The sequence below is a fragment of the Cryptotermes secundus genome, unplaced genomic scaffold, assembly GCF_002891405.2.
Source record: "Cryptotermes secundus unplaced genomic scaffold, Csec_1.0 scaffold326, whole genome shotgun sequence".
NCBI lineage: Eukaryota > Metazoa > Arthropoda > Insecta > Blattodea > Kalotermitidae > Cryptotermes > Cryptotermes secundus.
Window position 1 is genome coordinate 228652 of NW_019727396.1, and position 8452 is coordinate 237103.

Genomic DNA, 8452 nt, shown 5'->3' on the forward strand with positions numbered 1-8452 from the left:
CAACATTCGTAATATTTCATAAATGTATGTATATATTTCAGTCTTCTTTAGATTTATGTTCACAGATTTATTTGTCATATTTGTATTTTGTTTTAATTATTTTCTGTACCTTATATACTCGTGCTAACTTTGTAATTGGCCACGGTGCTGTTAAGTTATTGCACGTAAATAAACATGAATTGAATTGAATTATTGTTGTTGTCACTTGTAGGGGGTGCGCTTGACTATAAAAATGAGTTCTAGATAGGATGATTGGATTTATTGGCACTTCGGTTACGGTCGTAAACTTGACCATCGCCAAATTTAAGCGTCTTATATTTTTTATGTCTGGCTTCACCTTGTCCTATACCGCGAACATGTTCATTATTATGTTTTGGTATGACTTCTGCTTGTCGCCTGCACAATTTTGTTATACAAAATTATACATATTGTATAATCGTATACATACGGAAGGTTGAAAGCCGTATGCAAATTGTGGACCGTGTGAGGCTTGGAAAATCTCCGGTGATGCGGATAACCTTGTTTTGCAGGCGCTGCAAGTTTAAGAGGCAGATGTCTGTCGCTAATTCTCAGGCGGGGCAAGCATAAGTTATTATTGATCTGATCAGTACCTTATGGAGGGTTAATGTTAGAGCGTAAACACTCACTTCTGAAAGGGAAGTAGATTGTCATAAATGTTCTGAAGACTTGGCTTCAATCATTTCTATGTGAAGTGTCCATGTAATCCTCTTATCGAAGACTACATCTAGATATGATAAGGGGGATATTATATCCATTCAATATAAATTGAGCCTCAGGGGGCCTAAGTCTACGAGAGAAGTAGATGATTCGAATTTTAGCTTCATTGAATTTTATGTTCCAGCGCTTACACTACGTCTCAATAGCACCTCGCTGCAGCTTTCTGAAGACATAATTCTCTCTTCGGCCTGCTGCATTCATGAACTGAATTCCTATTCCCGTGTTCTCATATATCCTCTCGGCACGGACTACGCACACAAACACAGCTTTCTGTATTGTTGCATGATGCCTCTGTTGGGTTACCATGTGATCACTACTTAGCTAGTCCATTGGAGCGCTGGCTGCTGCCTAGCAATAGAAAACACTCTTCCTATTGTTGTGTGCGCGTATTTCATGCGTGATCTAGAAATGGACATCCTTCTAACCTTTTACTGTTGCGTGCACGTCGGTCGCGGGGTGTTTACCGAACCGTTGCCTAGCAATATTTTGAGCAAATCCGTCACATTATTATTATTAATAATAATATATCTAGGGCCTTTTCCATCACTTTGTCCTGTACTGCCAGCGTGATGGATATGAAACTTAATATGTTTCAAATCAAAATATTTTCCCTCAATCACATTTTTCAGTTTCTCATAATGGTTTTCTCAAAATGCCTTACTGTTTATTCTTAATCTTAATGACATTCTGCTTTAAACTTAAAGTAGAAATAATACTATTTTAATGTATATACGAATATGTATGCCTTTTCCTTGCTGAGTTAGCATTTAAAAGAGAAACAAGTAATTAAATGAATTGCTGCTATTACTCATATTAATCAATTTTATTGGTTTTCTCAGAACTCCCTTCCTGTTTATTGCTATTGTTTTTCTTGTTCCTATAGTACTTACGGTTTTCTTTGTGTACGTGGGAAGGAGAGTAGATTTTCGAATTTTGCGATGTCCTAAATTGGCCCCGTGGCTGCTGTTTTCATGTTTTGGTTTGTCTGCAGTGTAATTAATGCTATGTACGCTGTACTGTTTCTGTGACGGGCCTTGTAGCTGTTCACTCCACACGTAAATATTAACAATTATTGTTGTTGTTGTTGTTGTTGTCGTTGTTGTTGTTGTTGTTGGACTATCCCACTCAGTTCGGTATAGCAAAGACTTTTCTATGCTCAATGTCTCTTCTTCTAGTAAAAAATTCCCTTCTGCTAGATGTGTTTCTGCTGCTAATGTTGTTTATGGGTACATAAATGTATTTGGAACAAAATCTCTTCCTCTTAAACGCATGACAACTTTAACGCTTACTCGTTGGTTATTAAAACGTTCCCTTGTCCAGTGTTAATGTATTACATACATTTTTTTATTAAGGTTGCATGTAAATAAATAAGAATTGAATTACTGTGCTTTCTTCTCTGGAGGCTTTATTTCAAGTTAACTTTCCTTTTTAAATGCATTCTTGTAAGCAATCTAACTTGTTACTCTGCAGTGGGAAGCCACCATGCACCTATCTCGGCTATAGCGGGCTTCTCGATCGATTCATAATAACCGGCAAAGTCAACAGTCGGCAATATTTCAAGGGATTAGTTTTACTGGGCGCCTTTAAAGAGGATGGCACTGTTGCAAATTTGTATTTAATCGCTGATTGATCTAGAATTTTAAGATATTACAATAATTACGATCCCAGAGTATTGAAACTTAAGATAGCTTAAGTTCTTAATTGGTTTGGTTATTCATGGGTGATGGTTTAGATGCATGTCATGCAAATAGTTTCTCCCAACTGACAAATGAAAACCCAATCAAAATTCCTGAAACAATACTCCAAACGGAAACTAGGTTTACGATGGGAATTGTGGTGATCCACCTTTGAACTGGAGACATCATTTTTCTTTCAGCTTAGCTTTCCGGTCATCATGTTCATGTATTTTCTTCTTTAAAATTAGCTATATTCTTATAACATTACATAGTAAATTTCAAATTCATGCACTGTCTTCGCTCGCTCGCAAGCCGGGATCGTGGGTTCGAATCCCACTCAGGGCATGGATGTTTGTGTGCGTTTTTCTGTGTTTGTCTACAGGTAGAGGCCTTGCGACGAGCTGATCATTCGCCCAAGGAGTCCTACCGTATGTGTAAGATCTAGAAAAACCGAAGTGAACGGAGTTCATGGAGGTAGGCCTAGGCCCACTGGGGCTGTAGTGCCAAGGAAAAAAAAGTTTCAAATACCACTCTTTAATGAACCGTCACAACACAGAAAATAGTAAAACATCAAAGTCAGCGTTCAGCTGTGGCTTTGCTACATGTTTCGGCCACTATCGGCCATCATCAGGCAAATACATATCAACAAAAATCTACCATTTAACTGCAATCATAAAATGGATATAACACTATTAATCGTACAAATTTAAAAATGCTTATGTAAAAAATACAAAAGTTCAGATTATATAAAAATTAAAAATTGGAAGTATTATAACAAGATAAAATATTAATGATGTTTTCAAAAACATTGAATCAGTCGTTGGATATACTTTGTGTGCGTTTCCATAGACAATAGGGAAATTCGATATTACTTTATATAGAAGATTTTAAGAGAGCCCCATGGTGTAGCGATTAATGAATTGTGTAATGCTGACATCTTGGAAGATGATTTATTCTTCAGTGCAAGAAATTAAGAGCTTGGAAAATTCCTCCGCCGATCCTTACGGGAAATTAATATTTCATCCTGACGGATATTGAACTGTCACTGATGGACTATCGCTTTACGTTGAATGAATTCATGGGAACTGCGGACCTGAACATTCAAATGGAGAAGGCATTCCCGCGGAAGAGATGAGACACGTTTCATTTCAGAACAGTGTTGTTTTCTGTGGCACTTCTAGGTCCGGTGAATAAGACGTCGCAGGTCCCTAAGCTGTCAAAAAGATGAAGCTCAAATACTGTTTAAAAATACATTGTAGGAAGGGAATAAATCACAAGTAAAAGTTGTTCCTGTACTTAAATAATTAAGCACTACGGTATGAAGGCGTATGGGGGAGTGGATATATAGATCCACATTTTCTTGGTTTTGGTACTAGTTGGATGTGAGTGGCCAGTTTCACTCCCCTACGCCTTACTACCCCCCCAACCCCCTCCGGTATGTATTCGATATGAGGCTGGGTGGACCCGAGATCCGGTCTGGACAACGTGGAGAAGAGAAAATTCTTGACCCTACCGGGACTCGAACTCCGACCCCTCTATCGTCCAGCCCGCAGCCAGTCGCTTTACCGACTACGCTACCCCGGCTCCAACTTAATAAGTACTAAAGATTTTTATTTTAATAATTCATGTGGAGACTTATATAACATACGATAACGCAATGTTTCAAATTCAAAGAAATATCACATTTTGAGAACAATAGATCTAATTGCATTATTAGGAAATGTTGATTTTTTTTATTGCTAGTGGAGTGGAACTAAGTACTGCGGCCACTTCTGGCCTATTGTACCAGCCCCAGATGATAGGTGAGGGTGATTGTGGAGCAATTGGTGGACTGAAGATTGGCAGGGGAAACCGAAGTACTTAGAGAAAACCTGCCCTAGCGCACTTTGTCCACCACAAATCCCACTTGACCAGACCCGGGATCGAACCCGGGCCGCCGCGGTGGGAAGCCAGCGACTAACCGCTTGAGCTATGGGGCGGCACAGATGTTGATTTACATGTTGGTGTGGATAATAATACAGTGCATATTAATGTATGCATAAATAAGCATAAACACTATCTCCTTCGGAACAATTGCACCGGAAGTGAAGAAAGTAAGCAGCAGTACAGCTTTCGAGTTCCGTTCAGGCTGTCGCAGAAGGATGTGTTCGTTGTAGCTTTCCAGTCTGACGAGATGACGTCAGCCGTCTGTTGTGTTAGTCTCGTGAGTGGTTTTTGTCAGTGTTCGGAGGTCGCTGAGATTTTGGGGCTTACATGGCTCGTAATTGAGTCCGGTATTCAGGACTTGTGTTTGACACAACCTCACTAGCGACGCCTGCTACAAAATTACCTAACACCATCGCGTTGTTCAGGAGATGAAGCAAATGGATGGACGGAAAGAGAAACAACTTAAAAATTGTACGTTCACTTTATGTGCTTTATGTACGTAAAAGTAACAAAAAGCAAAGATCCGTGCCATAGTTCAGGCGGTTAGTCGCCGGCTTCCCACTACGGCGGTCCGGGTTCGAGCCCGGATCAGATCATGTGGGATTTATGATGGACGAATTGGTTCTGGTTCAGGTTGCATTCCAGTTATTTATGTTTCCCCCGCCAATTCTCATCCACTAACTACTCCACAATCATCTCACCTGGGACTGGTACAATAGGCCGAACAATGGCCGCAGTACCAAGTGGACTGTCTCACTCCATGAGAAAATAATAATAATAATAATAATAATAATAATAATATAAAGCAAAATCTTAAAGGCGAACAATTTTTAGATGTTATTCTGTTGCTCGCGTGAGTGTTTTCAGGGTTTGATCTCTGAGGAATTCCATGAGACTGTAATCAGTTGACTCAACTCCCTTGTGGTTGCGTGTCTTGAGAGTTACGTATCTTGCATGAAATGCCATTAACGTTATAACGTGCCGTAGAATTGCATGTGACAGAAACCATTACCTTCGACTGAGCCCATATGGCCAGTTTTGATAAATTATTAAGCAGATCCATGTTGACATCAGGCGACTGTGTTGGTACGGACTGTGATCATTCAGCGGAACATCCTACTTTCTCACTCAATCAATCACTCACTCACCCTATGCAGTCCTGTGTATGGAGCGAATGTCGGCTCATATTGTTAAAAAATTATCCACCATTTATGGAAATCAAATGATTTAATTATTTTCACAAAAGCCCGCTACAACACCTGTCCAAGCAGGTCTGTTGAGTCCATTCCAAACTCTGATATCTGATTATTTAAGACTTCCTTTAGCACTGTCTTTCCGTTCTATTTCTCTGGGTAAAGCGGCCGGGGCGCGAATCTGACCACTGTCCACCATCTGGTACCGAGGTCAAGAATGGTGGAGCTATATCTCCCATCTCCTATATATCTTTAGGACATAATGTTTAATTAATTAATTACTTTATTAATTACTTAATTAATTAATTACTTTATTATAGTCCCATGTGCGTGTAAGTCTCTCAAGTGGTTTCTTCATTTCTGGAACTCTGACAAAAAAAGAGGTCCTATGCATTTTTCATCCCCCATCTCCGCAAGCGAGCTACAAGATCCGTCCCTACGAGCCCAGTTCAGTATAATACTGGGCTCTACAGTAAACACCTGCTGTGCCGCTTCCACTCTGCGGATGCCCTATTCTGATCCCGGCTCAGACAATGAGCAATGCGACTGGAAGGCCGTGTTATAGCTCAGGTGGTTAGTCGCCCGCATCCCCTGCAGTGGCCTTGTTTCGATTCTAGGTCAAGTTTTGTGGGGTTTGTGGTAGAGAAAGTGACACTGGGGCAGGTTGTCACCGATTACTTTCGTTTTCTCCTGCCAATTTTTTTTCTACCGACTGCTCCACACTCATCATCGTCTATCATCCGGGGCTGGTACAGTAGGCCAAAATTGGCCGACGTTCCAAGTGGACTCAGTCTCACCCCACACCAACAAATGAAAAAAAAAAAAATATTGGATTTCTTTTGTCTCTTTCCTCCGTGGCGCCAGGCAAATGCCGGGCTAGCATCTCAAACTAAGACACGATTGCTTCTTTCCACATCATTTCCAGCCCATTAATCATCATTAATCTTACCATTATACACTACACAGTTTCAACCTCTAATTTCGTTTAAAAAATAAATGAAAACCTAAAATAACGCCCTTCTGTACCCTTGCCCGATATCATAAAATTAAGCTCTTTTTTTCCTCCAACGCCACTTCTCACTGATATAAAATCACATGGTCATGAAAGGTGGACAGGAAATTTCATGCAAATTTTTAAATGAGATAAATGTATCAAACTAATGTCTGGATACATGCAAAAAATTTGATAATGAAGAAACTTAAATTTAAATTCTTACCTGTGAGATACATTTCTTGTGAGCGTCCTGAAGAAGTTTTCATGTCTGATGTTCTTAAGCAGTAGAAGTTTATCCCACTTTATCAAGTTAAAGCCTTTCTTAAATAACCAAGCATGAAGTGGACGTTCTGTCTTCCTCTGGTGAAACCGAATTTTGAAACTGAAGGCGGTCGTGTTATTTCTCAGGTAGGCCTACTTAAGGAGTCGCCGCCACCGGTTTGTATTCATCTGCTCTCGGTATATGAGAAAACCGTTCTGAATGACATGGAGTCTGCGCGAAGCGACTCTTCGATCGATGCTTCATAGGGCCTCCAGCTCTGTTATACTCGTGCATGAATGCAATATCATAGGAAGGAAATTCCGTATCTAGGCCTGTTATGATGTTACGAAAGTAGTTATAGAGATTAGATAAGGAATAGAAAATACATGACAGTAACATTGTGTTCCGGGAAAAGTATACCCAATAAGACGAAGTCGGTGTGTCACGATAGAAACCTCAAATGTTCTGATATACGTATAATGTGATTCTAGGAATAATATATTTTTAATGACTCACTTCTCTTCATATTTCCCATTCCAAGTATGTTAAATCCCCCCCGAAGGTGTCTCCATTTTCTCGTGGTGGTGGGGCTTGCGTGACTCTGTGACCTGGAGACGATAGTTTCACTACCAATAGGATCACCCATGCCGGAAAGGGCAAAGGGTAGAATCCAGACTAAGAGACATACCCAAGGCACAACAGATCACTGTGGTCGAGGTGCAAGGGCCAAGAAGGCCCACCCCTTAAACATTCATTCATTCATCCTGTAAAAAGAATTTTGTTCAGAAACCTAACAACCAACCTCGGGTCATCATGCGTGGATCCATTCCTGTGGCAGAGGGCACTGGTTGTGGAGACTGGCTGTAGAGGAGGCCAAGGCTCACCCAGGGCTGTAGCGCCAAGTGGTAGGTAGGTAGGTAGGTAGGTAGTGTGTCAAATGAAACAAACATCTAATTTCCTTTGTAAGATTTGAGGTTTAAACGGCGGTGACTGTGAAGAATACCGAACCGTCAATACCGCCTCCACAAGAACTTGCCACCGATCCCTACCCTGTCGAAGGGAATCCAATTCACACTTTTCCACATTAGCTCGTTAAGATTACTTTAATATTATACTCTCACCAACACCTAGTTCTTTCCTTTTAGATATTTGCGTCTACATTCTTTTATGTATTTCTCATCTTTCCCATGCGTGCTGTAAGTTCTGCCCATCTCATTCACCGTTGTTTGATGATTCCAATAATTTTGAATAAGACTACAAACAAAAACAAACAAAAAAACTTCCATGCTTTTACTCCTCAAGCGAACTATACCGACCGCCGCTTGTCGGAGAAGTTAGTGCCAACTTAAGCGGGTAGAGGGTGTCGCGTGGTCAGCGTAACGAATCCGCAAGGTCGTTAATTTCGATTTTCTAGACCGGAGCCGCTGTTTCGTTGGAAAAGCTCCTCCAATATCCTCATGAGACTGAGTAGACACAATGAAATATTACTCCCCAATAAATTACGTTTTCTTGGCGCTTAAATGACTCTTATTAATTAGTGGTGTTTTATCTGCACGAGAAGATTGGGCACAGTTTTATTGAACTTTAGCTGACAGCGTCTACTTACATAACCAACAGAAATAGAAATTTGAATACGGTAGATCCTTCGGAAATTATTGCAGAC

At 40.4% G+C, this 8452-nt stretch overlaps 1 protein-coding gene across 1 annotated transcript in view; it reads right to left on the reverse strand.

Annotated features, from left to right (window-relative positions):
• Positions 1 to 6955, reverse strand: part of LOC111864672 (phospholipase D3) — an 86104-nt gene extending 79149 nt beyond the window's left edge. Inside the window, exon 1 of the mRNA XM_023852079.2 lies at positions 6751 to 6955. The gene's annotated coding sequence lies outside the window, so the exon portion shown is untranslated. The remainder of the gene's footprint in view (positions 1 to 6750) is intronic.
• Between the last annotated feature and the right edge of the window lie 1497 nt (positions 6956 to 8452).